The sequence below is a fragment of the Pristiophorus japonicus genome, unplaced genomic scaffold (assembly GCF_044704955.1).
Source record: "Pristiophorus japonicus isolate sPriJap1 unplaced genomic scaffold, sPriJap1.hap1 HAP1_SCAFFOLD_494, whole genome shotgun sequence".
In the NCBI taxonomy this organism is placed as follows: Eukaryota; Metazoa; Chordata; class Chondrichthyes; family Pristiophoridae; genus Pristiophorus; species Pristiophorus japonicus.
In genome coordinates, this window is record NW_027254400.1 from 354,206 (window position 1) to 380,742 (window position 26,537).

Sequence of the window (26,537 nt, forward strand, 5' to 3'; positions counted from 1 at the left end):
GAGAGGGGGAGGGGAAGAGTGGGGAGGAGTGAGAGAGGGAAAGGGACAGAGAGGGAAGGGAGACAGGGAGGAAGAGAGAGGGAAGGGGAGAGAGAGTGGGGCAAGGGAGCGGTGTGGCAGGGGAAAGAGGGGGGAAAGGGAAAAAGAGGGGTCAGGAGTGAGAGAAATAATGGAAGGAATGAGATGGAGGGGAAGGGAGAGAGAGGGGGAAGGAGTGAGAGAGAGAGGGTAAGTGGAGAGAGAGTGGAAGGAATGAGAGAGAGGGGAAGGACTGAGAGAGAGGGGGAAGGGGAGACATGGAGGAAGAGAGAGAAGGGAAGGGGAAAAAAAGAGGGGGAGAGGAGAGAGAGGGGGAGAGGAGAGATGGGAACGGGAAAGTGAGGGAGAAGGGGAGAATCTGAAAAGAAAGGGAAAAGGGAGAGACAGCGGATGTAGGGGAGGAGAGAGAGGAGAGGGGAGAGGGAAAGGGAGAGTGAAAAGGCAGAGGGGGAAGGGGGAGAGAGGGTGGAGAGAGTGGGTAGGGGAATGAGGGGGAGGGGAGAGAGAGGGAAGATAGAGGAGGAAGGAGAGAGAGGGAAGGAGTGCGCGGTGAATGAAAGTGAGAGAGAAGGGGAGAGAGGGGAAGTGGAGAGCGAGAAAAGGGAAGGGTGAGAGAGAGGCGGGAAGGGGAAGGTGATCATGGAGGAGTTGGAAAGAGAAGTGAAGGGGAAAGGGAGAGAGAAAGAGGGGCGAGGGGAAAGAGAGGGGACGGAGAGAGAGAGAGTGAAAGGATGGGGGAGAGAGGTGGAGGGGAGTCTGTGAGGGACGGGGAAAGCTCGATAGTGGGAAAAAGATGCAGAACGGGAAGGGAGAGCGACATTACTGGAGACAAAAGGGGATTGTTGCTCCAGGGTCAGTCTCAAAGCTGTTTAATAGCCTTGTTAATTGAGGGTGAATTTAAATATTGAGTTAACTTTGAGGAGGCCCCAGTGAGATTTGAACTCATGACCCCTTGTTTACAAGACCAGTGCTCTAACCCCTGAGCTATGGAGCCTCCTGTTTGAGGAATTGCAGGGGAAGGAACAGGAAAGAGAGGGGAAAGGAAAATAGAGAGTGGAAGGAGTGAGAGAGAGGGGGAAGGGGAAAGAGAGGAAGGGGAGAGAGAGGGAGACGGTGTGAGAGAGAGAGGAATGGGAGAGAAGGAGAGGGGGAGGGGAGAGACGGGACGGAGAGAGAGATGGGAAGACGAGAGAGGGAGGAGGCAGGGGAGAGAGAAAGGAAGGGGAGAGAGAGGGCAAAGGGGAGAATCGGAAAAGAATGGTAAAGAGAGAGTGTGGAGGGAGGGGAGGGACGAGAGTGGAAGGGGAGAGGGAGAATGAAAGGGAGAGTGAAAAAGCAGAGGGGGAAGGGGAGAGAGGAGGGAGAGAGGGGGAGGGGAGAGAGAGGCAAGATAGCTGAGGAAGGAGAGAGAGGGGAAGGAGTGGGGGGAGAATGACAGTCGAGAGGAAAGGGGAGAGAGAGAGAGAGAGGGGAAGGGGAGTGAGCGAGGGGAATGGTAATGTGGGAGAGCAAGGGGAGAGAGAGAGGGGGAGGGGGAAAGAGCAGGGATGAAGAGAGTGAGTTCAGGGGGGGAGAGAGAGCGGAAGGACTGAGAGAAGGAAGGGGAGAGAGAAGAATAGATGGTTCTGTTGTGTATCTGTAAAGCATGCACTCCCATCTTCCACCACCAGGGAGCGCAATCCCTGAAGTCCCAAGGGATCCCAGCATCCCTTGGGAGCAAGGTATATAAGCCGGCCCCTAAGGCCTGTTCCTCACTCTGGAGTGTCTTAATAAAGACTGAGGTCACTGTTACTTTAACCTCCCTGTGTGCAGTCTCATCTGTGTTAGGAACACAACAGGTTCATTCTCTGGTTACCAACCAGTAACTTGTATTCGGAACCCAGGAGAGGGCTCTGAGCTAGTTAGAGTGGGTGAGAGCTCAGATGAACCGGAACCCAAGAAAGAATGCAAAAGGCAGGAGGCAACAGAGCAGAGTAGCACTGGGGTAAGGGTAAACCACAAGGTGATAGGAAGGGACAATATGTATGAAGATAAAGGGGCTGCAGGAAGGGTCAAAACTAAAAATCATGGTTTAAAAACTAGTATTAAAACACTCTACCTGAACGCACGCAGCATTCGAAATAAAGTAAATGAGTTGACGGCACAAATCATTACAAATGGGTATGATTTGGTGGCCATTACAGAAACGTGGTTGCAGGGTGGCCAAGACTGGGAATTAAACATACAGGGCTATCTGTCAATTCGGAAAGATAGACAAGAAGGGAAAGGAGGTGGGGTAGCTCTGTTAATAAAGGATGATATCAGGGCAGTTGTGAGAGATGATATTGGTTCTAATGAACAAAATGTTGAATCATTGTGGGTGGAGATTAGAGATAGTAAGGGGAAAAAGTCACTGGTGGGCGTAGTTTATAGGCCCCCAAATAATAACTTCACAGTGGGGCGGGCAATAATCAAGGGAATAATGGAGGCATGTGAAAAAGGAGGGATTTTAACCTACATATCGATTGGTCAAATCAAATCGCACAGGGTAGCCTGGAGGAGGAATTCATAGAATGCATACAGGATTGTTAGAACAGTATGTTACAGAACCTACAAGGGAGCAAGCTATCTTCGATCTGGTCCTGTGTAATGAGACAGGAATAATAAACGATCTCTGAGTAAAAGATCCTCTCGGAATGAGTGATCACAGTATGGTTGAATTTGTAATACAGATTGAGGGTGAGGAAGTAGTGTCAGAAACGAGCGTACTATGCTTAAACAAAGGGGACTACAGTGGGATGAGGGCAGAGTTGGCTAAAATAGACTGGAAACACAGACTAAACGGTGGCACAATTGAGGAACAGTGGAGGACTTATAAGGAGCTCTTTCACAGTGCTCAGCAAAAATATATTCCAGTGAAAAAGAAGGGCGGAAAGAGAAGGGATAACCAGCCGTGGATAACCAAGGAAATAAGGGAGAGTATCAAATTAAAAACCAATGCATATAAGGTGGCCAAGGTTAGTGGGAAACTAGAAGATTGGGAAAATTTTAAACGACATCAAAGAATGACTACGAAAGCAATAAAGAAAGGAATGATAGATTACAAAAATAAACTTGCGCAAAACATAAAAACGGATAGCAAAAGCTTTTACCGATATATAAAACGGAAAAGAGTGACTAAAGTAAGTGTTGGTCCCTTAGAAGATGAGAAGGGGGATTTAATAATGGGAAATGTGGAAATGGCTGAGACCTTAAACAATTATTTTGCTTCGGTCTTCACAGTGGAAGACATAAAAACCATGCCAAAAATTGCTGGTCATAGGAATGTGGGAAGGGAGGATATTGAGATGATCACTATCACTAGGGAGGTAGTGCTGGACAGGCTAATGGGACTCAAGGTAGACAAATCCCCTGGTCCTGATGAAATGCATCCCAGGGTATTAAAAGAGATGGTGGAAGTTATAGCAGATGCATTCGTTATAATCTACCAAAATTCTCTGGACTCTGGGGAGGTACCAGCGGATTGGAAAGCAGCTAATGTAACGCCTCTGTTTAAAAAAGGGGGCAGACAAAAGACAGGTAACTATAGGCCGGTTAGTTTAACATCTGTAGTGGGGAAAATGCTTGAAGCTATCATTAAGGAAGAAATAGCGTGACATCTAGATACGAATAGTGCAATCAAGCAGACGCAACATGGATACATGAAGGGGAAATCATGTTTAACTAATTTACTGGAATTCTTTGAGGATATAACGAGCATGGTGGATAGAGGTGTACCGATGGATGTGGTGGTATTTAGATTTCCAAAAGGCATTCGATAAAATGCCACACAAAAGGTTACTGCAGAAGATAAAGGTACGCAGAGTCAGAGGAAATGTATTAGCATGGATAGAGAATTGGCTGGCTAACAGAAAGTAGAGAGTCGGGATAAATGGGTGCTTTTCGGGTTGGAAATCGGTGGTTAGTGGTGTGTCACATGGATCGGTGCTGGGACCACAACTGTTTACAATATACATAGATGACCTGGAAGAGGGGACAGAGTGTAGCGTAACAAAGAGAGAGTGGAAGGAGTGAGAGAGAGGGGGAAGGGGAAATAGAGAGGGAGGGGAAGAATGGCGATGGAGTGAGTGAGAGAGGCTAATGGATGAGAGCGGAAGGGGAGAGTAAGAGATGGAAGTGGAGAGAGGGGAAGGGGAGAGGGGGGAAGGGGAGAGAGGGAGGAGGCAAGGGAGAGAGAAAGGAAGGGGAGAGAGAGAGAGGGAGGGGAAGGGGAGTGAGCGAGGGGAATGGTAATGTGGGAGGGGAAGGGGAGAGAGAGAGGGGGAGGGGAAAAGAGCAGGGATGAAGAGATAGTATTAAGGGGGGGAGAGAGAGCGGAAGGACTGAGAGAGGGAAGGGGAGAGAGAAGAATAGATGGTTCTGTTGTGTATCTGTAAAGCATGCACTCCCATCTTCCGCCACCAGGGAGCACATCCCCTGAAGTCCCAAGGGATCCCAGCATCCCTTGGGAGCATGGTATTTCAGCCGGGCCCTAAGGCCTGTTCCTCACTCTGGAGTGTCTTAATAAAGACTGAGGTCACTGTTACTTTAACCTCCCTGTGTGCAGTCTCATCTGTGTTAGGAACACAACAGGTTCATTCTCTGGTTACCAACCAGTAACTAGTGGTGTGCCGCAGGGATCAGTGCTGGGACCCCAACTATTTACAATCTATATTAACGACTTGGAAGAAGGGACCGAGTGTAACGTAGCCAAGTTTGCTGACGATACAAAGATGGGAGGAAAAGCAATGTGTGAGGAGGACACAAAAAATCTGCAAAAGGACATAGACAGGCTAAGTGAGTGGGCAAAAATTTGGCAGATGGAGTATAATGTTGGAAAGTGTGAGGTCATGCACTTGGGCAGAAAAAAATCAAAGGGTAAGTTATTATTTAAATGGAGAACGATCGCAAAGTGCCGCAGTACAGCGGGACCTGGGGGTTACTTGTGCATGAAACACAAAAGGTTAGTATGCAGGTACAGCAAGTGATCAGGAAGGCCAATGGTATCTTGGCCTTTATTGCAAAGGGGATGGAGTATAAAAGCAGGGAAGTCTTGCTACAGTTATACAGGGTATTGGTGAGGCCACACCTGGAGTACTGCGTGCAGTTTTGGTTTCCATATTTACGAAAGGATATACTTGCTTTGGAGGCAGTTCAGAGGAGGTTCACTCGGTTGATTCCGGGGATGAGGGGGTTGACTTATGAGGAAAGCTTGAGGAGGTTGGGCCTCTACTCATTGGAATTCAGAAGAAGGAGAGGTGATCTTATCGAAACGTGTAAGATTATGAGGGGGCTTGACAAGGTGGATGCAGAGAGGATGTTTCCACTGATGGGGGAGACTAGAACTAGGGGGCATGGGCTTAGAATAAGGGGCCGCCCATTTAAAACTGAGATGAGGAGAAATTTCTTCTCTCAGAGGGTTGTAAATCTGTGGAATTCACTGCCTCAGAGAGCTGTGGAGGCTGGGACATTGAATATATTTAAGACAGAGATAGGCAGTTTCTTAACCGATAAGGGGATAAGGGGCGGGCAGGGAAGTGGAGCTGAGTCCATAATCGGATCAGCCATGATCGTATTAAATGGCGGAGCAGGCTCGAGGGGCCGTATGCCCTTCTCCTGCTCCTATTTCTTATGTTCTTATGTTTTTATCGGTGAATCTGAAAAGAAAGGGAGAAGAGACACAGAGAGTGGGTAGGGGACAGAGGGTGAGGGGAGAAGGTGAGAGAGGGGAATGAGTGAGAGACTGGGAAAAATATGTTGAATGGGTCGGGAGGAGAGAGTTTCAGAGTACACAGGGAGCCTGTTGTTCCAGGGTTGGTCTCTGAGCTGTTTAATATTTATAATTAAAGCCCTTGTTAATTGACAGTGAATTTAAAAACTAAACTAATTTTGAGTAGGCCCCCAGTGAGATTTGGACCCACAACCCTTGGTTTACTAGACCAGGGCTCTAACCCCTGAGCTATTGAACCACCTGCCCTGGGCTGTGGGTCATTCCCCAGTTAGTGCTGTGTGTTTGAAGAATGCGGAGGGGTCAGTGAAACGCTCAGATTGTGTCTCATCCCCCAGACTCCTGCCTCCGTCTCTTCAATATTCGCCTCTCAACATCGATATATCGGGTCTTTCACGTAGTAAAACATCCCAAGGCAACTCAGTCACACTCTGGCTCTGTCTCTCTGTCTCTCAGTCTCCCTATCTCTCTCTTTCTGTCATGTATGTATGCTTGGGGTTACTAGCCACCAGGTGGGGCCACTGTCGGAGGTCATTGGGTTTGTACACACGTGTGTACAGCCCAGGTATAAAATGCCAACCATCTTGTAATGTAATCACTTTGGGTACTAATAAAGTAGAGCCAGGTGTGTACCTGTTCGGAGTTTGCAGTAATCTGTCTGTTGAGTTATTGCACACACAACACTTTCTCACTCTTTCTCTGTCTCTCTCACACACTCTCACTTTCTCTCTGTGTGTCTCTCGAGGGGGAAAGGGAGAGAGGGGAAGGGGAGAGAGGGGGAAGGAGTGGGGAGAGAATGAAAGTAGAGAGGGGAAGAGGAGAGAGGGGGAGGGGAGAGAGGAGGGGAAGGAGTGGGGAGAGAATGAAAGTAGAGAAGGAAGGGGAAAGAGGAGAGAGAGGGGAAAGAGGGAGAGTGAGAGGGGAAGGGGAGAGCGAGGAAAGGGAAAGAGAGAGAGGGGAAGGGGAGAGCGAGGAAAGGGAAAGGGGAAAGAGAGGGGGTGAGAACGGGGAGGGGAAGGAGAGAGAGAGGGGAAGGAGAGAGGATAAGAAAGGGGAATGAGTGAGAGACGGGGAAAGTGGGAAAAAGATGTAGAATGGGGAAGGGAAAGAGAGATTTTTAATGTGGGAGAGAGAGTAAACCAGGATGAGAAGAGGAGAGGGGAGCTGTAATTCCAGGGTCGGTTTCAGAGCTGTTTAATATTTATGACTAAATCCCTCGTTAATTGACAGTGAGTTTAAATATTGATCTAATTTTGAGTAGGCCCCAGTGAGATTTGAACCCACGACCCCCTGGTTTACTAGACCAGTGCTCCAACCCCTGAGCTATGGAGCCACCTGCGCTGGAAAAGACAGGGGAAGGAGCAGGAAAGAGAGGGGAAGGGAAAAGAGAGAGTGGAAGGTGTGAGAGAGAGGGGGAAGGGGAGAGAGTAGGTGAAGGAATGAGAGGGAGGGGGAAGGAATGAGAGGGAGAGGGAGGGCTGAGAGGGGAAGGGGAGAGAGAGCGGAGGTAATGGGTAGAGGAGAGAGAGGGAACGGATGAGAGTGAGAGGAAGGGGGAAGGGGAAAGAGAGGGGAAGGGGAGAGAGAGGGGAAGGGGAGAGAGAGAGGAAGGGGAGAGGGTGGGGAAGGGGAGAGAGTGGGGAAGGGGAGAGAGTAGGGAAGGGGAGAGAGAGGGGAAGTGGAGAGAGAGGGGAACGGGAGAGAGAGGGGAAGGGGAGGGGATGGGGAAGGGGAGAGAGTGGGGTAGGGGAGAGAATGGGGAAGGGGAGAGAACGGGGAAGGAGTGAGAGAGAGGGAAGGGGACAGTGACCCGAAGGAGTGAGAGAGAGGGAAGGGGAGAGTGAGGGGAAGGAGGGAGAGAGAGGGAAGGGGAGAGTGACGGGAAGGAGTGAGAGAGAGGGAAGGGGAGAGTGAGGGGAAGGAGGGAGAGAGAGGGAATGGGAGAGTGAGGGGAAGGAGTGAGAGAGAGGGAAGGGGAGAGTGAGGGGAAGGAGTGAGAGAGACGGGGAAGAGGAGAGCCAGAGGGAACAACAACAATAATGTTTATTTATATAGCGCCTTTAACGTAGTGAAACGTCCCAAGGTGCTCCACAGGAGGATTATGGGATAAAAATTTGACACAGAGTCACAAAAGGAGATATTAGGGCAGGTGACCAAAAGCTGGGTCAAAGAGGTCGGTTTAAGTAGTGTCTTGAAGGAGGAGAGAGAGGTCGAGAGGCGGGGAGGTTTAGGAAGGGAGTTCCAGAGCTTGGGGCCCAGGCAACAGAAGGCCCGGCCACCGATGGTGGAGCGATTATATCAGGGAGGCTTTGAGGGTGTCCCTTGTAACGTTCCCTCTGCCCACCTTTGGCTCGTTTGCCGTGAAGGAGATCAGAGTAGAGCGCTTGCTTTGGGAGTCTCGTGTCTGGAACATGCGGACTATGTGGCCCTGCCCAGCAGATAGCTCTTGGTCGGCTGGTGCGGACACGATGGGCCGAAATGGTCACCTTCTAAGTTTCTATGAGTTGATGATATATCGGTGTCTCTGAGACTGGATGTGGAAAAGGTGGGATACAGACTGGGAGTGGGAAGTGAAAGTACTGTGGGCAGATTGTAAAGTGCGGAGTGAGTGGTTCCTGTTGATGGTGTCGGCCTGTCGCCGATTGATGGTCAATTCAGTAACAGAAGCCAAAATTGAGTAGGCCCCAGTGAGATTTGAACCCACGACCCCTGGTTTACAAGACCAGTGCTCTAACCCCTGAGCTATGGAGCCACCTGTAGCACCAGCTCCTGTTTCCATCTTACTATTGTTAACAAGGAGGTGGGGCCCGAATAATCATTCTCGGTGATTCATCCCTGAACATTGACAGAATCTTACAGTACACAAGGAGGGCCATTCGGCCCATCGTGTCTGTGTCGGCTCTGTGAGAGAGATTAGTGCTTGGAAGTTGTAAAAGGAGGGAGAGAGGGGAATGAGTGGGAGAGGGAATGGGAGAGAGAGGGGGAAGGAGTCAGCCAGAGGGGAATGGGAGAGAGTGTAATGGGAGAGAGCGAGTGGGGGAGGGGAGCGAGATGGGAAGTCGAGAGAGGGAGGAGGCAGGGGAGAGAGAAAGGAAGGGGAGAGAGAGGGAGCAGGGGAGAATCTGAAAAGAAAGGCAAAAGAGCGAGAGAGAGGAGTGAGGGGAGGGAGAGGAAGGGGAGAGAGCGGGAAAGGGGAGAGAGATGGGAAGTCGAGAGAGGGAGGAGGCAGGAGAGAGAGAAAGGAAGGGGAGAGAGAGGGAGCAGGGGAGAATCTGAAAAGAAAAGCAAAAGAGGGAGAGAGAGGAGTGAGGGGAGGGAACGGAAGGAGAGAGAGGGGAAGGGGAGAGAGAGAGGGAAAGGGGAGAGAGAGATGGAGAAAGTGAGATTGCGGGAAAGTGAGAGAGGAGTTAAAAAAAAAAATGTCCAACGGGTCGTGATCTGGAAAGCAGAGAGACAGGGAAAGGTGTGAGGGGAGCCTATAGTTCCAGGGTCAATCTCAGAGCTGTTTAATATTTATAATCAATGCCTTTGTGAATTGACGGTGAATTTAACTACTGAACTAATTTTGAGTAGGTTGCAGTGAGATTTGAACCCACGATACCTGGTTTACTAAATACTGTTTGAAGAATGAGGAGGGGGTCAGTGAAACGCTCAGATTGTGTCTCATCCCCCAGACTCCTGCCTCCGTCTCTTCAATATTCACTTCTCAACATCGATATATCGGGTCTTTCACGTAGTAAAACATCCCAAGGCAACTCAGTCACACTCTGGCTCTGTCTCTCTTTCTCTCTGTGTCTCTGTCTCTCTCTCTTTCTTTCTGTCTCTCACCTTCTCACTTTGTCCCTCGAGCGGGGAGGCTGGAGCGGGGGAAGGGGAGAGAGAGGGAGAAGGGAAGAGAGTGGGGGGGATTGGAGAGATGAGGAGGGGGAGAGTCTGATGGGAAAGGGGAGAGCGAGAGCTAGGGAATGAAAGGGAGGATGGAGGGGAGTGGAGACTGGGGAGGGGAGGGAGAAGGAGAGGGAGGAGAGAGAGAGGAGGGGAGAAAATGAAAAGGGAGAGGGGAAGGAGTGAGCGAGAGGGGAAGGTGAGAGAGAGAGGGGGAAAGGGAGAGCAAGAGGGGGAGGGGAAAGAGTGGGAAGGGGAAAGAGAGGGGGGAAGGGGAGAGCAAGAGAGGGGAGGGGAAAGAGTAGGAAGGGGAGAGAGGGGGGGGGAAGGTGAAAGAGATGTTAAGAGGAGTGATGGGGAAGGAGTGAGAGAGAGAGGGGAAGGAGTGAGAGAGCGAGGAAGGGGAGAGAGAAAGGGGAAGGGGAGAGAGGGAGAAGGGGAGAATCTGAAAGGAAAGGGAAAAGAGAGAGAGAGAGGAGGGAGGGGAGGAAAGGGAGCGGAGAAGGAGGAGGGAGAGGGAGAGTGGAAAGGCAGAGTCGGAAGGGGAGAGAGTGGGACGGGAAGAGGGTGAGGCGAGGGAGGGGAAAGGGGGAGAGGGGAATGAGTGAGAGACGGGGAAAGCGAGATAGCGGGAAAGTGAGAGAGGAATAAAAAGATGTGGAACGGGTCGTGATTGTTGTGTACACATGTAAACGTCACCAATATGTAAGACTTGCCACTAGGGGGCACACCTGTGGGAGACCCAATGGTCACCTGTACACCCTGGGACAAGCAGGTATATAAGGTGACTCACCATACTGCTTCCCCACCCTGGAGCCTGAATAAAGAGCACAAGGTCACCACAGTTTGAGCTTGCAATACAGTCCTGTGGATTTATTCTGAACATCACTCACTGGCGACGAGTAACGGATCACCAACCTTCACACGGTAATGGCTGCCGTTGGTCTTGTTGAGGGATTTGTTGAGGGTGATGATTTGGGAAGCCTTCGTTGAGCGTCCCGACCGGTACTACGTCGCCAATGAACAGGACGAGGCTGAGAGAGGGCGATCAAGACCAGGGCGATTCTCCTCACCGTATGTGGGTCTCCGATATACGGCCTGCTCAAAAACCTGCTGGCACCGGTCAAACCAGAGGAGAAGACTTACACAGAGCTGTGTGTGCTGGTGTGGGAACGCCTCAAGCCGAAGGAGAGCACCTTAAAGGCCAGGTATCACTTTTACACCCACCGGCGCTCCCAGGGCCAGAAGATTCCTTGCGGGGCAGTACGGTTTTTGCGGGATCTTTGCGGGAAATGTTGCCGAACGGTTTCGTGCTCGGAATCGGTCACGAGGTCATCCTTCGCAAGCTGCTGTCTGCCGGATCCCGGGATAAACGGGCCCTTTTCGGAATGGGAGGCAGTGACTAGTGGGGTACCGCAGGGCTCAGTGCTGGGACCCCAGCTATTTACAATATACATCAATGCTTTAGACGAAGGAATTGAGTGTAATATCTCCAAGTTTGCAGATGACACTCAACTGGGTGGCAGTGTGAGCTGTGAGGAGGATGCTAAGAGGCTGCAGGGTGACTTGGACAGGTTAGGTGAGTGGGCAAATGCATGGCAGATGCAGTATAATGTGGATAAATGTGAGGTTATCCACTTTGGGGTCAAAAACAGGAAGGCAGAATATTATCTGAATGGTGACAGATTAGGAAAAGGGGAGGTGCAACGAGACCTGGGTGTCATGGTTCATCAGTCATTGAAAGTTGGCATGCAGGTACAGCAGGCGGTGAAGAAGGCAAATGGTATGTTGGCCGACATAGCGAGGGGATTTGAGTATAGGAGCAGGGAGGTCTTACTGCAGTTGTACAGGGCCTTGGTGAGGCCACACCTGGAATATTGTGTTCAGTTTTGGTCTCCTAATCTGAGCAAGGACATTCTTGCTATTGAGGGAGTGCAGCGAAGGTTCACCAGACTGATTCCCGGGATGGCTGGACTGATATATGAGGAGAGACTGGATCAACTGGGCCTTTATACACTGGAGTTTAGAAGGATGAGAGGGGATCTCACAGAAACATATAAGATTCTGGCGGGACGGGACAGGTTAGATGCGGGAAGAATGTTCCCGATGTTGGGGAAGTCCAGAACCAGGGGACACAATCTAAGGATAAGGGGTAGGCCATTTAGGACTGAGATGAGGAGAAATTTCTTCACTCAGAGAGTTGTTAACCTGTGGAATTCCCTGCCGCAGAGAGTTGTTGAGGCCAATTCATTGGATATATTCAAGAGGGAGTTAGATATGGCCCTTAAGGCTAAAGGGATCAAGGGGTATGGAGAGAAAGCAGGAAAGGGGTACTGAGGTGAATGTTCAGCCATGATCTTATTGAATGGTGGTGCAGGCTCGAAGGGCCGAATGGCCTGCTCCTGCACCTATTTTCTATGTTTCTATGTTTCTATCTGAGCAAGGCCATCACGACAGCCCAGGCCTTCATATCCACGAGCGATAACACGAAACAGATTCGAAGCTCACCGGCAAGTACTGTGCATAAAATAATGTATTCAGCAGGCAGAGCGGCACAGGACAGGGCCCACATGACCGCAGAGGCCAGACCTAGGCCTCGAGTGACTCAGAGTCCGCCGTGGGCCGTGAATGCGTATCCATGAGCACCATGTTGGCCCTGCTGGGGTCAGCCATCGAGCCCATCAATGTCGATTCAAGCCCTGTGTGTGCAAGGGCCGTGGAACAATGGGGCACCTCCAGCGAATGTGCAAACGGTCTGTGACTCACCACGTGGCAGAGTCAGGAGAGGACCATCGATCCAGCGAGGGTCACGCTGAACGAGCAGGAGAGGCAACTCAACCTGAGGCTGAAGGGGAAGTACATGGGGTACACACCTTCACCACCAAAAGCCCTCCGATAATGTGAAAAGTTGGACCTAACGGCACTCCAGTCTCCATGGAACTAGACACGGGGGCGGGTCAATCAATAATGAGCCAGAAGGCATTCGAGAGGCTGTGGGGGGGGGCGACAGAGCACAATGACCCAAGCTGATCCCGATTCAGGCAAAGCTGGGCACCTACACCAAGGAACTGAGACCAGTTATTGGTAGTGCGGGCATAAGGGTATCCCATGAGGGAGCGGTGCGCGATTTACCTCTGTGGATTGTTTCAGGTGATGGGCCAATGCTGCTTGGTAGAAGGTGGATGGGGAAGATTCGATGGAACTGGGAAGACCTCTGTGTACCTTCTCTGGCGAACAACCTCTCCCCTTGCTCAAAGGCTGAGCAAGCCCCCCACCTTCAGCTGAACCAGGCGTCGAAGTGCAGATCCATTTGCAGACCCCCGAGGCACAGGCCGCTCGTCGCGACCACCAGGAGGCAAAGATCAACCGAGCAGCGGTTACAGACGGGGGCACCCAGCACCCGAAGCCGACGACCTCTTGGCGGCGACGGAAGAGGCTCCAGGTCGACCAAGCGGAGTGGGGCTCCGGCCGAAACCATCCGAATGTGTCTTCCCGACGCCAGAGGCGGAAATCCCTGGGGAGGAAGATGGCGGCAGTCGAGAGAAGCGTCCAGACCACGGGTCGAGAGAAACGTCCAGACCACGGGATGTGGCCGCAACGGAACAGAGGCATGTGTTGGCCAGCGAGGAAGGCCACTGGGTTTGGGGCAAAGGTAAAGGGGGGGGCCGCTGAGAAGGCCAGGAACCCACTATGTTCCAATAAGTTGTTTGCACTGTGGAACCCATGTGAGCGTTCTTTCGCGGCCAATGATGTACTATCATATGGGGTCGGGGGTACGTTAAAACAAGCCAAAGTAGCGGGCAAACACCAATCGGTCGTATATGTATCTGACAAAGTACTTGTAGGAAGTGATGTGTTACCACATGAGGTCGGGAGTGTTGTACACCAAGCCAAAGTAGCGGGCGAGCCCTAACCGGTTGTATATGTATCTAACAGTTGTATCTGTATCGGTGCTGTGACCACAACTGTTTACAATATACACAGATGACCTGGAAGAGGGGACAGAGTGTAGTGCAACAAAATTTGCGGATGACACTAAGATTAGTGGGAAAGCGGGTTGTGTAGAGGACACAGAGAGGCTGCAAAGAGATTTAGATAGGTTAAGCGAGTGGGCTAAGGTTTGGCAGATGGAATACAATGTCGGAAAGTGTGAGGTCATTCACCTTGGGGAAAAAAAACAATAAAAGGGAATATTATTTGAATGGGGAGAAATTACAACATGCTGCAGTGCAGAGGGACCTGGGGGTCCTTGTGCATGAAACTCTTTTGAGAAATGCTACCAACCGGTTTCCAAACATGGTCTGTTGGCGTGTTAAGGTCAACGTGATAACCACTACACTACGGAAACGTTGTTCCAAAAAGTTAGTTTGCAGGTGCAGCAGGTAATCAGGAAGGCGAATGGGATGTTGGCCTTCATTGCGATAGGGATGGAGTACAAAAGCAGGGAGGTCCTGCTGCAACTGTACAGGGTATTGGTGAGGCCGCACCTGGAGTACTGCATGCAGTTTTGGTCACCTTACTTAAGGAAGGATATACTGGCTTTGGAGAGGGTACAGAGACGATTCACTCGGCTGATTCCGGAGATGAGGGGGTTACCTTATGATGATAGATTGAGTAGACTGGGTCTTTACTTGTTGGAGTTCAGAAGGATGAGGGGTGATCTTATAGAAACATTTAAAATAATGAAATGGAGAGACAAGATAGAGGCAGAGAGGTTGTTTCCACTGGTCGGGGAGACTAGAACTCGGGGGCACAGCCTCAAAATACGGGGGAGCCAATTTAAAACCGAGTTGAGAAGGAATTTCTTCTCCCAGAGGGTTGTGAATCTGTGGAATTCTCTGCCCAAGGAAGCAGTTGAGGCTAGCTCATTGAATGTATTCAAGTCACAGATAGATAGATTTTTAACCAATAAGGGAATTAAGGGTTACGGGGAGCGGGCGGGTAAGTGGAGCTGAGTCCACGGCCAGATCAGCCATGATCTTGTTGAATGGCGGAGCAGGCTCGAGGGGCTAGATGGTCTTCTCCTGTTCCTAATTCTCATGTTCTTATGTTCTTATAAGTGTTCGTAGCAAGTGATGTGTTACCACACGAGGTCGGGAGTGTTGTACACCAAACCAAAGTAGCGGGCGAGCCCCAACCGGTTGTACATGTATCCTATAAGTTACCCAAGGCAGTAGCCTGCGTTCATGGGGCAAAAGAGAAGCACCAAAGAGGGTCCCAATATGTGCCCGAGTCAGACAAGCTGCCCATCCCACAGTTTCGGGAGAGCAGAGGCACATTATCAAGGCTTTGTTTGGAATATGTCTAACACTGTCTGTGCTCTGTAACATGATCCGCCACGGGCCAGGCACTGAGAATGGCGCTGATGCCCTCAGTTGACCAACCTTGCCCACCCCCCCCGGGGTGGAAACGGCGCAGCCCACAGACCTGCTCGCTGTTACGGAAGTGCGAGAAAGCGATGGGTCCACCGTAAGGGCCCCCTCAGTTTAGGCCCTGGACCAGCCAGGGTCCCACATTACCGCCTGCTCACGGCGAACCGCCAGACGGGAGTGTTGCAGCTTATCCGTCGCAAAGACGTAATGCTCATCCCATCAGATTGCCCCCCCCCACTGTGGGGCAAACCCTGCAACGTGTTACAAAGAAAGGCAGGGAGGCTACACACAGTCGGTGGTGCGGGAACCTCCGTACTACGTCCCAGGATCCACGGGGGACCACACGGCCTCCCGCTACCACTGAAAGTCTCAGGGCCGTATCGGCCCATCCTGGGCTCTCCAGGCCTTAGGGTCAGCGACAATAGTCCGCAGCGGGCAGCCCAGATCACCAAGCCGAGCACCACACGTGTTGCGGTAGACTCCCTACAGACCCCGGCTGTCCCGGGTTGCTACGCAGTCACCGGACAGAGTCGCTCAGGACCGAGCCTTCCGTCTGCTATCAGCAGAGAATGCACCACGATCGTACGGCCCCCCTCCACGCCACATCAGAATAAGTGACGTGGACAATATTCAGGGCCCCCAGATGGGGCCGAGAGCACTGTGTGAGACAAAGAGGGGAATGGAGTGTGTGTGTGTGTGTGATGAAAATGGAGTGTTTGGTTGTGAAACCATGTACTGAGCAAACGCAGAAAGCGTTTGGACCAGACCAGACTGCAAACTATCGATAAGCAGGCCACCATTGTGAAAGGACCTGGCCACGTCTGTCCCATCACACCAGGCACTCGGCCGGGCAGCAACGTTCCGACCAACTCACCCAGGCCAGGAATTCAAATCAGGTGATCGACCCGGGGACACAGGGCGTCATATCGCCTCAACTTGCAAATAACTGGTGCATAAGCCTTTGGAGGGGGCGGCGGGGGGGGGAGTGATGTTATGTATGCACCGAAACCTCACCAATATGTCAGACTTGCCACTAGGGGGCACACCTGTGGGAGGCCTAAGGGTCACTTGTGCACCCTGGGACAAGCAGGTACATAAGGTGATCCACCATGCTGCTTCCCCACTCTGGGGTCTCAATAAAAAGACCAAGGTCACAATAGTTTCATAGAAACATAGAAACATAGAAACTAGGTGCAGGAGTAGGCCATTCGTCCCTTCTAGCCTGCACCGCCATTCAATGAGTTCATGGCTGAACATACAACTTCAGTACCCCATTCCTGCTTTCTCACCATACCCCTTGATCCCCCTCGTAGTAAGGACTTCATCTAACTCCTTTTTGAATATATTTAGTGAATTGGCCTCAACAACTTTCTGTGGTGGAGAATTCCACAAGTTCACCACTCTCTGGGTGAAGAAATTCCTCCTCATCTCGGTCCTAAATGGCTTCCCCCTTATCCTTTGACTGTGTCCCCTGGTTCTGGACTTCCCCAACATTGGGAACATTCTTCCTGCATCTATAACCTGTCTAACCCCGTCAGAATTTTAAACATTTCTATGAGGTCCGCTCTCATTCTTCTGAACTCCAGTGAATACAAGAGCAGTTTCAGGATCAGTCTCAAAGATGTTTAATATTTATAATTAAATCCCTTATTAATTGACGGTGAATTTAAATACTGATCTAATTTTGAGTAGGCCCCAGTGAGTCATCTTACGATCCGGTCCCGTGGATTTATTCTGAACATAACAGTGATGGGGGTGGCAGAGAAAGATTTGGAAGGGGAAGAGAGAGTGTGAGGGAGACAAGGAGAGGAGAGGGGAGCCTGTTGTTCCAGGATCGGTCTCAGAGCTGGTTAATATTTATAATTAAAGCCCTTGTAAATTGACAGTGAATTTAAATCTTGAGTGAGCCCCAGTGAGATTTGAACTCACAACCCCTGGTTTACAAGACCAGTGCTCTAACCCCTGGACCCCTGACCTATGGAGCCACCTACTCTGGGAACGACAGGGGTAAGGAGCAGGAAAGAGAGGGGAAGGGAAAAGAGAGAATGGAAGGAGTGAGAGAGAGGGGAAGGGGATAGAGAGAGGGGAAGGGGAGAGAGAGAGGGGAAGGGGAAAGTGAGAGGGAAGGGGAGAGAGAGGGAATGAGTGAGAGAGAGGTGGAAGGAGTGAGAAAGAGGGGGAAGGTGTGAGAGAGAGCGGAAGGGGAGAGAGGGGATGAGGAGAGAAGGAGGAGGTAGGGAGAGAGAAAGGAAGGGGAGAGAGAGGGAGAAGGGGAGAATCTGAAAAGAAAGGAAAGAGAGAGAGGAGGGAGGGGAGGAAAGAGAGGGGAGGGAGAGTGAAATGGCAGAGGTGAAGGGGGGAGAGGGGGAGAGGGAGGGGAGAGAGGGGGATGGAGTGAGAGAGGGGGAAGGAGTGAGAGGAGGGAAGGGAAGAAGGTGGGGCGAGGGAGGGTGAAGGGGGAAGAGGGGAATGAGTGAGAGACGGGGAAAGTGAGATAGCGGGAAAGTGAGAGAGGGGTAACAAGATTAAGAACAGGTCGTGAAGGGGAAGGGAGAGAGAGACTGCAAGGGGAGAGAGAAATAAGGGGAAGGGGAGAGAGGGTGGAAGAGAGAGGGGAAGCGGGTGAGAGAGACGGGAAGGAGTGGGAAAAAGAGCGAGGGGAAGAGAGAGGGGAAGGAGTGAGAAGGAGTGGGGAAGGGGAGAGAGCAGAAGTGTAGTGAGAGAGAGGGGGGAAGGGAAAAGAGAGGGAGGGGAAGGGGAGAGAGAGGGCAACATAAGAAATAGGAGCAGGAGTAGGCCATACGGCCCCTCGAGTCTGCTCCGCCATTTAATGCGATCATGGCTGAAACGATCATGGACTCAGCTCCACTTCCCTGCCCGCCCCCTTATCCCCTTATTGGTTAAGGAACTGTCTATCTCTGTCTTAAATTTATTCAATGTCCCGGCTTCCACAGCTCTCTGAGGCAGCGAATTCCACAGATTTACAACCCTCTGAGAGAAGAAATTTCTCCTCATCTCAGTTTTAAATGGGAGGCCCCTTATACTAAGATCATGCCCTCTAGTTCTAGTCTCCCCCATCAGTGGAAACATCCTCTCTGCATCCACCTTGTCAAGCCCCCTCGTAATCTTATACGTTTCGATAAGATCACCTCTCCTTCTTCTGAATTCCAACGAATATCGGGCCTTTCACGTAGTAAAACATCCCAAGGCAACTCAGTCACACTCTGCCTCAATCTCTCACTCGCCATCTCTCGAGGGGGAAGATGGAGGAGGAAGGAGTGAGAGAATGTAATTAGAGAGGGAAGTGGAGAGAGCGGAAAGCGAGAGAGAAGATAGAGGAGGAAGGAGTGAGAGAATGTCATTAGAGAGGGGGAAGATGGAGGAGGAAGGAGAGAGAGAATGTAATTAGAAAGGGAAGTGGAGAGAGCGGAAAGCCAGAAATAAGATGTAGAACGGGTCATGATGGGGAAGACAGAGAGAGATTTGGAAGGGGAGAGAGTAGCCTATTATTCCAGGGTCAGTCTCAGAGCTGTTTAATATTTATAATTAGAACACTTGTTAATTGACAGCGAATTTAAATACTGAACTAATTTCAAGTAGGCCCCAGTGAGATTTGAACTAACGACCGCTGGTTTACGAGACCAGTGTTCGAACCCCGGAGCTCTGGAGACAGGGGAAGGAGCAGGAAAGAGAGGGGAAGGGAAAAGAGAGAGTGGAAGGAGTGAGAGAGAGGGGGAAGGGGAGAGAGAGAGGGAGGGGAGAGAGAGAGGGAGGGAGGGAAGGGGAGAGAGAGGGAGCAGAAGGGGAGAGAGAGAGAGTGTGGAAGGGAGGGAGAGAGGGGAGAGGGGAAAGAGGGGGAGGGGAAGAGAGGGGAGGAGTGAGAGACGGATGGGGACAGAGAGGGAATGGAGACAGGGATGAAGAGAACGGGAAGGGGAGAGAGAGGGGGTGAAGGGAGCGGTGTGGCAGGGGAAAGAGGGGGGAAAGGGAAAAAGAGGGGGAAGGAGTGAGAGAGAGAGTGGAAGGGTAGAGAGAGGGGGGAGCGGAGAGAGAGAGTGAAAGAAGTGAGAGAGAGGTAGAAGGAATGAGAGGGAGGGGGAAGGGGAGACATGGAGGAAGAGAGAGAAGGGAAGGGGAGAGAGAGAAGGGGAGAGGAGAGATGGGAACGGGAAAGAGAGGGAGAAGGGGAGAATGTGAAAAGAAAGGGAAACGAGAGAGACGGAGGAGGTCGGGGAGGAGAGAGAGGGGAGGGGAGAGGGAAAGGGAGAGTGAAAAGGCAGAGGGGGAAGGGGAGAGAAGGTGGTCGGGGAATGAGTGGGAGGGGAGAGAGAGGGAAGGAGTGGGGAGTGAATGAAAGTGAGAGAGAAGGGGAGAGAGGGGAAGTGGAGAGCGAGAGAGAGGCAGGAAGGTGAATGTGGGAGGGGAATGGGAGAGCGAGAGTGGAGGAGTGGGAAAGAGATGTGAAGGAGAAAGAGAGCGGGGAATGGGGAGAGAGATAGAGGGGCGAGGGGATAGAGAGGGGGGACGGAGAGAGAGAGAGTGAAAGGATGGGGGGAGAGAGGGGAAGGGGAGAGACAGGGGGAAGGAGAGAGGGTGAGCGGGGGAGAGTGGAGTGTGTGAATGATGGGGAACGTTATATTGCAGGAAAAAGATGTAGAATGGGAAGGGAGAGAGAGATTACTGGAGACAAGAGGAGACGATTGCTGCAGGGTCGGTCTCGGAGCTGTTTAATATTTATGTTTAAAACACTTATTAATTGACATTGAATTTAAATATTGAACTGATTTTGAGTCGACCCCAGTGAGATTTGAATTCAGAACCCCTGGTTTACAAGACCAGTGCTCTAACCCCTGAGCTATGGAGCCAACTGCTCTAGGAAAAACAGGGGAAGGAGCAGAAAAGAGAGGGGAAAGGAAAAGAGAGAGTGGAAGGAGTGAGATAGAGGGGGAAGGGGAGAGAGTGGAAGGAGTGAGAGAGAGGTGGAGGGGAGAAAGAGGGGAGTCAGGTGAAAGAGAAAGGAAGGGGAGAGAGAGGGAGAAGGGGAGAATCTGAAAAGAAAGGGAAAAGAAAGGGAAAAGAGAGAGGAGAGTGAAAGGGCAGAGGGGAAGGGGAGAGAGTGGGGAGAGACTGGGTCGGGGAAAGAGCGGGCGGGGAAAGAGAGAGAGGGAGCGGAGAGAGAGAGGGAAGATAGAGGAGAAAGGAGAGAGAGGAAGGAGTGGGGAGATAATGAAAGGAGAGAGGGGGAAGGAGAGAGGGGGAAGGAGAGAGGGTGAGGTGAGGGAGGGGGAAGGGGGGAGAAGGGAATGAATGACAGATGTGGAAAGTGAGATTGCGGGAAAGGCAGAGGGGGTAAAATGATGTAGAACGGGACATGATGGAGAAGGGAGAGAGAGATTTGGAAGGGGATTGAGAGTGTCAGAGAAACGAGAAGAGGAGAGGGGGAAGGGTGTGAGGGGAGTCTGTTATTTAGAATTCAGCAGAGGAGGACTAAGGGTTTAATTTGGAGGGGGTAAGTAAAGTATGAGAGTAAGCTTGCAGAGAACATAAAAACTGACTGCAAAAGCTTCTATAGATATGTGAAGAGAAAACAATTAGTGAAGACAAATGTAGGTCCCTTGCAGTCAGAATCAGGTGAATTTATAATGGGGAACAAAGAAATGGCAGATCAATTGAACAAATACTTTGGTTCTGTCTTACATAGGAATATAGAAACACAGAAAATATGTGCAGGAGTAGGCCATTCAGCCCTTCGAGCCTGCACCACCATTCAATATGATCATGACTGATCATCCCCTCAGTACCCCATTCCTGCTTTCTCTCCATACTCCTTGATCCCTTCAGCCGTAAGGGCCATATCTAACTCCCTCTTGAATATATCCAATGAACTGGAATCAACAACTCTCGGCGGCAGGGAATTCCACAGCTTAACAACTCTCTGAGTGAAGAAGTTTCTCCTCATCTCAGTCCTAAATGGCTTACCCCTTATCCTTAGACTACGTCCCCTGGTTCTGGACTTCCCCAAAATCGGGAACATTCTTCCTGCATCTAACCTGTCCAGACCTGTTAGAATTTTATACGTTTCTATGAGATCCCCTCTCATCCTTCTAAACTCCAGTGAATACAGGCCCAGTCGATCCAGTCTCTCCTCATATGACAGTCCAGCCATCCCGGGAATCAGTCTGGTGAACCTTCGCTGCACTCCCTCAATAGCAAGAATGTCCTTCCTCAGATTAGGAGACCAAAACTGCACACAATATTCCAGGTGTGGCCTCACCAAGGCTCTGTACAACTGCAGTAAGACCTCCCTGCTCCTATACTCAAATCCTCTCGCTATGAAGGCCAACATACCATTTGCCTTCTTCACCACCTGCTGTACCTGCATGCCAACTTTCAATGACTGATGTACCATGACACCCAGGTCTCATTGCACCTCCCCTTTTCCTAATCTGCCGCCATTCAGATAATATTCGCCTTCATGTTTTTGCCACCAAAGTGGATAACCTCACATTTATCCACATTATACTGCATCTGCCATGCATTTGCCCACTCACCTAACCTATCCAAGTCACCCTGCAGCCTCTTAGCATCCTCCTCACAGCTCACACCGCCACCCAGTTTAGTGTCATCTGCAAACTTGGAGATATTACATTCAATTCCCTCATCCAAATCATTGATGTATATTGTAAATAGCTGGGGTCCCAGCACTGAGCCCTGCGGCACCCCACTAGTCACTGCCTGCCATTCTGAAAAGGACCCGTTTATCCCGATTCTTTGCTTCCTGTCTGCCAACCAGTTCTCTATCCACGTCAGTACATTACCCCCAATACCATGTGCTTTAATTTTGCACACTAATCTCTTGTGTGGAACATTGTCAAAAGCCTTTTGAAAGTCCAAATACACCACATCCACCGGTTCTCCCTTGTCCACTCTACTAGTTACATCCTCAAAAAATTCCAGAAGATTTGTCAAGCATGATTTCCCTTTCATAAATCCATGCTGACTTGGACCGATCCTGTCACTGCTTTCCAAATGTGCTGCTTTTTCATGTTTAATAATTGATTCCATCATTTTCCCCACTACCGATGTCAGGCTAACCGGTCTATAATTACCCGCTTTCTCTCTCCCTCCTTTTTTAAACAGCGGCATAACATTAGTTACCCTCCAGTCCATAGGAACTGATCCAGAGTCAATAGACTGTTGGAAAATGATCACCAATGCATCCACTATTTTGAGGGCCACTTCCTTAAGTACTCTGGGATGCAGGCTATCAGGCCCCGGGGATTTATCTGCCTTCAATCCCATCAATTTGCCGAACACAAGTTCCTACCTAATAAGGATATCCTTCAGTTCCCCCTTCTCACTGGACCCCCCAGTCTCCTAGTACTTCCGGAAACTTATTTGTGTCTTCCTTCGTGAAGACAGAACCAAAGTATTTGTTTAACTGGTCCGCCATTTCTTTGTTCCCCATTATAAATTCACCTGAATCTGACTGCAAGGGATCTATGTTTGTCGTCACTAATTTTTTTAGAAGCCTGCAAGCTTCCTCTCATACTCTATTTCCCCCCCCTCCTGGTGAAACCCTTTGTCCTCCTCTGCTGTGTTACAAAATACTCCCACAGTCCTCAGGTTTGCTGCTTTTTCTGGCCAATTTATTATACGCCTCTTCCTTGGATTTAACACTATCCTTCCCTTGTTAGCCACAGTTGAGCCACCTTCCCCATTTTATTTTTACTCCAGACAGGGATGTACAATTGTTGGAGTTCATCCATGTGATCTTTAAATGTTTGCCATTGTCAATCCAACATCAAACCTTTCAGGATCACTGGCCAGTCTATTCTAGAATAATACCATCAAAGTTACCTTTCCTGAACTTCAGGCCCCTCATTTCTGAATTACTTCTGTCATTCTCCATCTTAATTAAGTATTTGACCATATTTACAATTCAAGCCCTTGCTAACTTAAATACTGAACGAATTTTGAGTCCCCCCCAGTGAGATTTGAACCCACAACCCCTGGTTTATGAGACCAGTGCTTTAACCCCTGAGCTATGGAACCACCTGCCCTGCGTTGTGGGTCATTCCCCAGTTAGTGCTGTGTGTTTGAAGAATGAGGAGGGGTCAGTGAAACGCTCAGATTGTGTCTCATCCCCCAGACTCCTGCCTCCGTCTCTTCAATATTCACTTCTCAACATCGATATATCGAGTCTTTCACGTAGTAAAACATCCCAAGGTAACTCAGTCACACTCTGGCTCTGTCTCTCTGTCTCTGTATCACTGTCTCTCTCTCTCTGTCTCTCGATCACTTTCTCTCTGTCACTCACTGTCTCTCGAGCCGGAACAGGTTGGAGAGGGGGAAGGGGAAAGTGAGAAGGGAAAGAAGAGAGAGAGAGAGAGGGGGAGGAGAGAGATTGAGGAGTGAGTGGAGATAGAGGAGCGGAGAGTGGGGAAGTGGAGAAAGAGGGGGGAAAGGGACAGAGAGAGGGAAGGAGAGAGTGAGAGTGGGAAGGGGAGAGAGAGAGAGAGAGAGAGTGAGGGAAGGAGAGAGAGAGGGGAGCGTGTCAGTAGTTGTTATTACATCGATTGTCCACTAGGTGGGGCTCTATTAGAGGAAGAGAGAGGGAAGGGGAGAGTGAGGGGAAGGAGTGAGAGAGAGGGAAGGAGAGAGTGAGGGGAAGGAGTGAGAGAGAGGGAAGGCGAGAGTGAGGGGAAGGAGTGAGAGAGAGGGAAGGGGAGAGTGAGGAGAAGGAGTGAGAGAGAGGGAAGGGGAGAGTGAGGGGAAGGAATGAGAGAGAGGGAAGGGGAGAGTGAGGGGAAGGAGTGAGAGAGAGTGAAGGGGAGAGTGAGGGGAAGGAGGGAGAGAGAGGGAAGGGGAGAGTGAGAGGAAGGAGCAAGAGAGAGGGAAGGGGAGAGTGAGGGGAAGGAGTGAGAGAGAGGGAAGGGGAGAGTGAGGGGAAGGAGTGAGAGTGAGGGAAGGGGAGAGTGAGAGGAAGGAGTGAGAGAGAGGGAAGGGAAGAGTGAGGGGGAAGGATTGAGAGAGAGGGAAGGGGAGAGTGAGGGGAAGGAGTGAGAGAGAGGGAAGGGGAGAGTGAGGGGAAGGAGTGAGAGAGAGGGAAGGGGAGAGTGAGGGGAAGGAATGAGAGAGAGGGCAGGGGAGAGTGAGGGGAAGGAGTGAGAGAGAATGAAGGGGAGAGTGAGGGGAAGGAGGGAGAGAGAGGGAAGGGGAGAGTGAGGGGAAGGAGCAAGAGAGAGGGAAGGAGAGAGTGAGGGGAAGGAATGAGAGACAGGGAAGGGGAGAGTGAGGGGAAGGAGTGAGAGAGAGGGAAGGGGAGAGTGAGGAGAAGGAGTGAGAGAGCGGAAAGGAGAGAGTGAGGGAAAGGAGAGAGTGAGGGGAAGGAATGAGAGAGAGGGAAGGGGAGATTGAGGGGAAGGAGTGAGAGAGAGAGAAGGGGAGAGTGTGGGGAAGGAGGGAGAGAGAGGGAAGGGGAGAGTGAGGGGAAGGAGTGAGAGAGCGGAAAGCAGAGAGTGAGGGGAAGAAATGAGAGAGAGGGAAGAGGAGAGTGAGGTGAAGGAGTGAGAGTGAGGGAAGGGGAGAGTGAGGGGAAGGAGTGAGAGAGAGGGAAGGGGAGAGTGAGGGGAAGGAGTGAGAGAGAGACGGGGAAGAGGAGAGACAGAGGGAACACCAACAATAATATATATTTATATAGCGCCTTTAACGTAGTGAAACGTCCCAAGGTGCTCCACAGGAGGATTATGGGATAAAAATTTGACACCGAGCCACAAAATGAGATATTAGGGCAGGTGAAGAGGTCGGTTTTAAGGAGCGTCTTGAAGGAGGAAAGAGAGGTAGAGAGGTGGAGAGGTTTAGGGAGGGAGTTCCAGAGCTTGGGGCCCAGGCAACAGAAGGCCCGGTCAACGATGGTGGAGCGATTATAATCAGGGATGGTCAGATGGCAGAATTAGAGGAGTGCAGACATCTCGAGGGGTGTAGATGCTGGAGGAGGTTAGAGATAGGGAGGGGTGTAGGGGCTGGAGGAGGTTACAGAGATAGGGAGGGTTGTGGGGCCGGAGGAGATTACATAGATAGGGAGTTGTGAGGGGCCATGGAGAGATTTTAAAGAAGGATGAGAATTTTGAAATCGAGGGGTTGCTTTACCGGGAGTCAATGTAGGTCAGTGAGCACAGTGGGTGATGGGTGAGCGGGTCTCGGTGAGAGTTAGGACACGGGGCAGTGAGCACAGGGGGTGATGGGTGAGTGGGACTGGGTGCGAGTTAGGACACGGGGCAGTGAGCACAGTGGGTGATGGGTGAGCGGGACTCGGTGTGAGTTAGGACACGGGGCAGTGAGCACAGGGGGTGATGGGTGAGCGGGACTCGGTGTGAGTTAGAACACGGGGGCAGTGAGCACAGGGGGTGATGGGTGAGTGGGACTCGGTGTGAGTTAGGACACGGGGCAGTGAGCACAGGGGGTGATGGGTGAGTGGGACTGGGTGTGAGTTAGGACACGGGGCAGTGAGCACAGTGGGTGATGGGTGAGTGGGACTGGGTGCGAGTTAGGACACGGGGCAGCCGAGTTTTGGATCACTTCCAGTTTATATTGGGTAGAATGCAGAAAGAAGTGTGAGAGAGGGGGAAGGGGAGAGGATGGGGAGAGTGAGGGGAAGGGATAGTGAGTATGGCGAGGGAGGGGCAAGGGAAATGAGTGAGAGACGGGGAAAGCGAGAAAAATATGTAGAACGGGTCATGATGGGGCAGGGAGAGGGAGATTTGGAAGGGGAGAGACAGTTGAAGAGACACAAGAAGGAGGAGAGGGGAGCCTGTTGTCTCAGGAACAGTCTTGGAGCTGTTTAATATTTATAATTAAATTCCTTGTTAGTTGACATTGAATTTAAATACTGAGCTAATTTTGAGTAGGCCCCATTAAAATTTGAACCCACAACCCCTGGTTTATTAGACCAGTGCTCTAACCCCTGAGCTATGGAACAACCTGCTTTGGGCTGTGGGTCATTCCCCAGTTAGTGCTGTGTGTTTGAAGAATGAGGAGGGGTCAGTGAAACGCTCAGATTGTGTCTCATCCCCCAGACTCCCTCTCGACTTTCCCTTCTGACTTTCCCCTTCCCCCTCTCTAACCCCTTCCGGCTCGAGAGACAGTGAGCGACAGAGAGAAAGTGATAGAGAGACAGAGAGAGAGAATGAGTGAGATTGTGAGAGAGACAGAGAGTGAGTGAGAGATAGAGAGACAGAGAGACAGAGAGAGAGAGACTGAGAAAGATACACAGAGAGACAGAGAGACAGAGAGATTGAGCCAGAGTGTGACTGAGTTGCCTTGGGATGTTTTACTACGTGAAAGACCCGATATATCGATGTTGAGAGGCGAATATTGAAGAGACGGAGGCAGGAGTCTGGGGGATGAGACACAATCTGGGCGTTTCACTGACCCCTCCTCATTCTTCAAACACACAGCACTAACTGGGGAATGACCCACAGCCCAGGGCAGGT

At 50.9% G+C, this 26,537-nt stretch overlaps 4 non-coding genes across 4 annotated transcripts; all 4 read right to left on the bottom strand.

Annotated features, from left to right (window-relative positions):
* Positions 1-960: 960 nt before the first annotated feature.
* trnat-ugu (transfer RNA threonine (anticodon UGU)) lies at positions 961-1,033 on the bottom strand. The gene has a single exon. It is a non-coding gene; the product is annotated as a tRNA-Thr (tRNA).
* A 6,011-nt stretch (positions 1,034-7,044) lies between these two features.
* trnat-agu (transfer RNA threonine (anticodon AGU)) lies at positions 7,045-7,118 on the bottom strand. Its single transcript has one exon. It is a non-coding gene; the product is annotated as a tRNA-Thr (tRNA).
* A 1,346-nt stretch (positions 7,119-8,464) lies between these two features.
* On the bottom strand, positions 8,465-8,537 carry trnat-ugu (transfer RNA threonine (anticodon UGU)). The gene has a single exon. It is a non-coding gene; the product is annotated as a tRNA-Thr (tRNA).
* An 11,297-nt stretch (positions 8,538-19,834) lies between these two features.
* On the bottom strand, positions 19,835-19,907 carry trnat-ugu (transfer RNA threonine (anticodon UGU)). Its single transcript has one exon. It is a non-coding gene; the product is annotated as a tRNA-Thr (tRNA).
* Between the last annotated feature and the right edge of the window lie 6,630 nt (positions 19,908-26,537).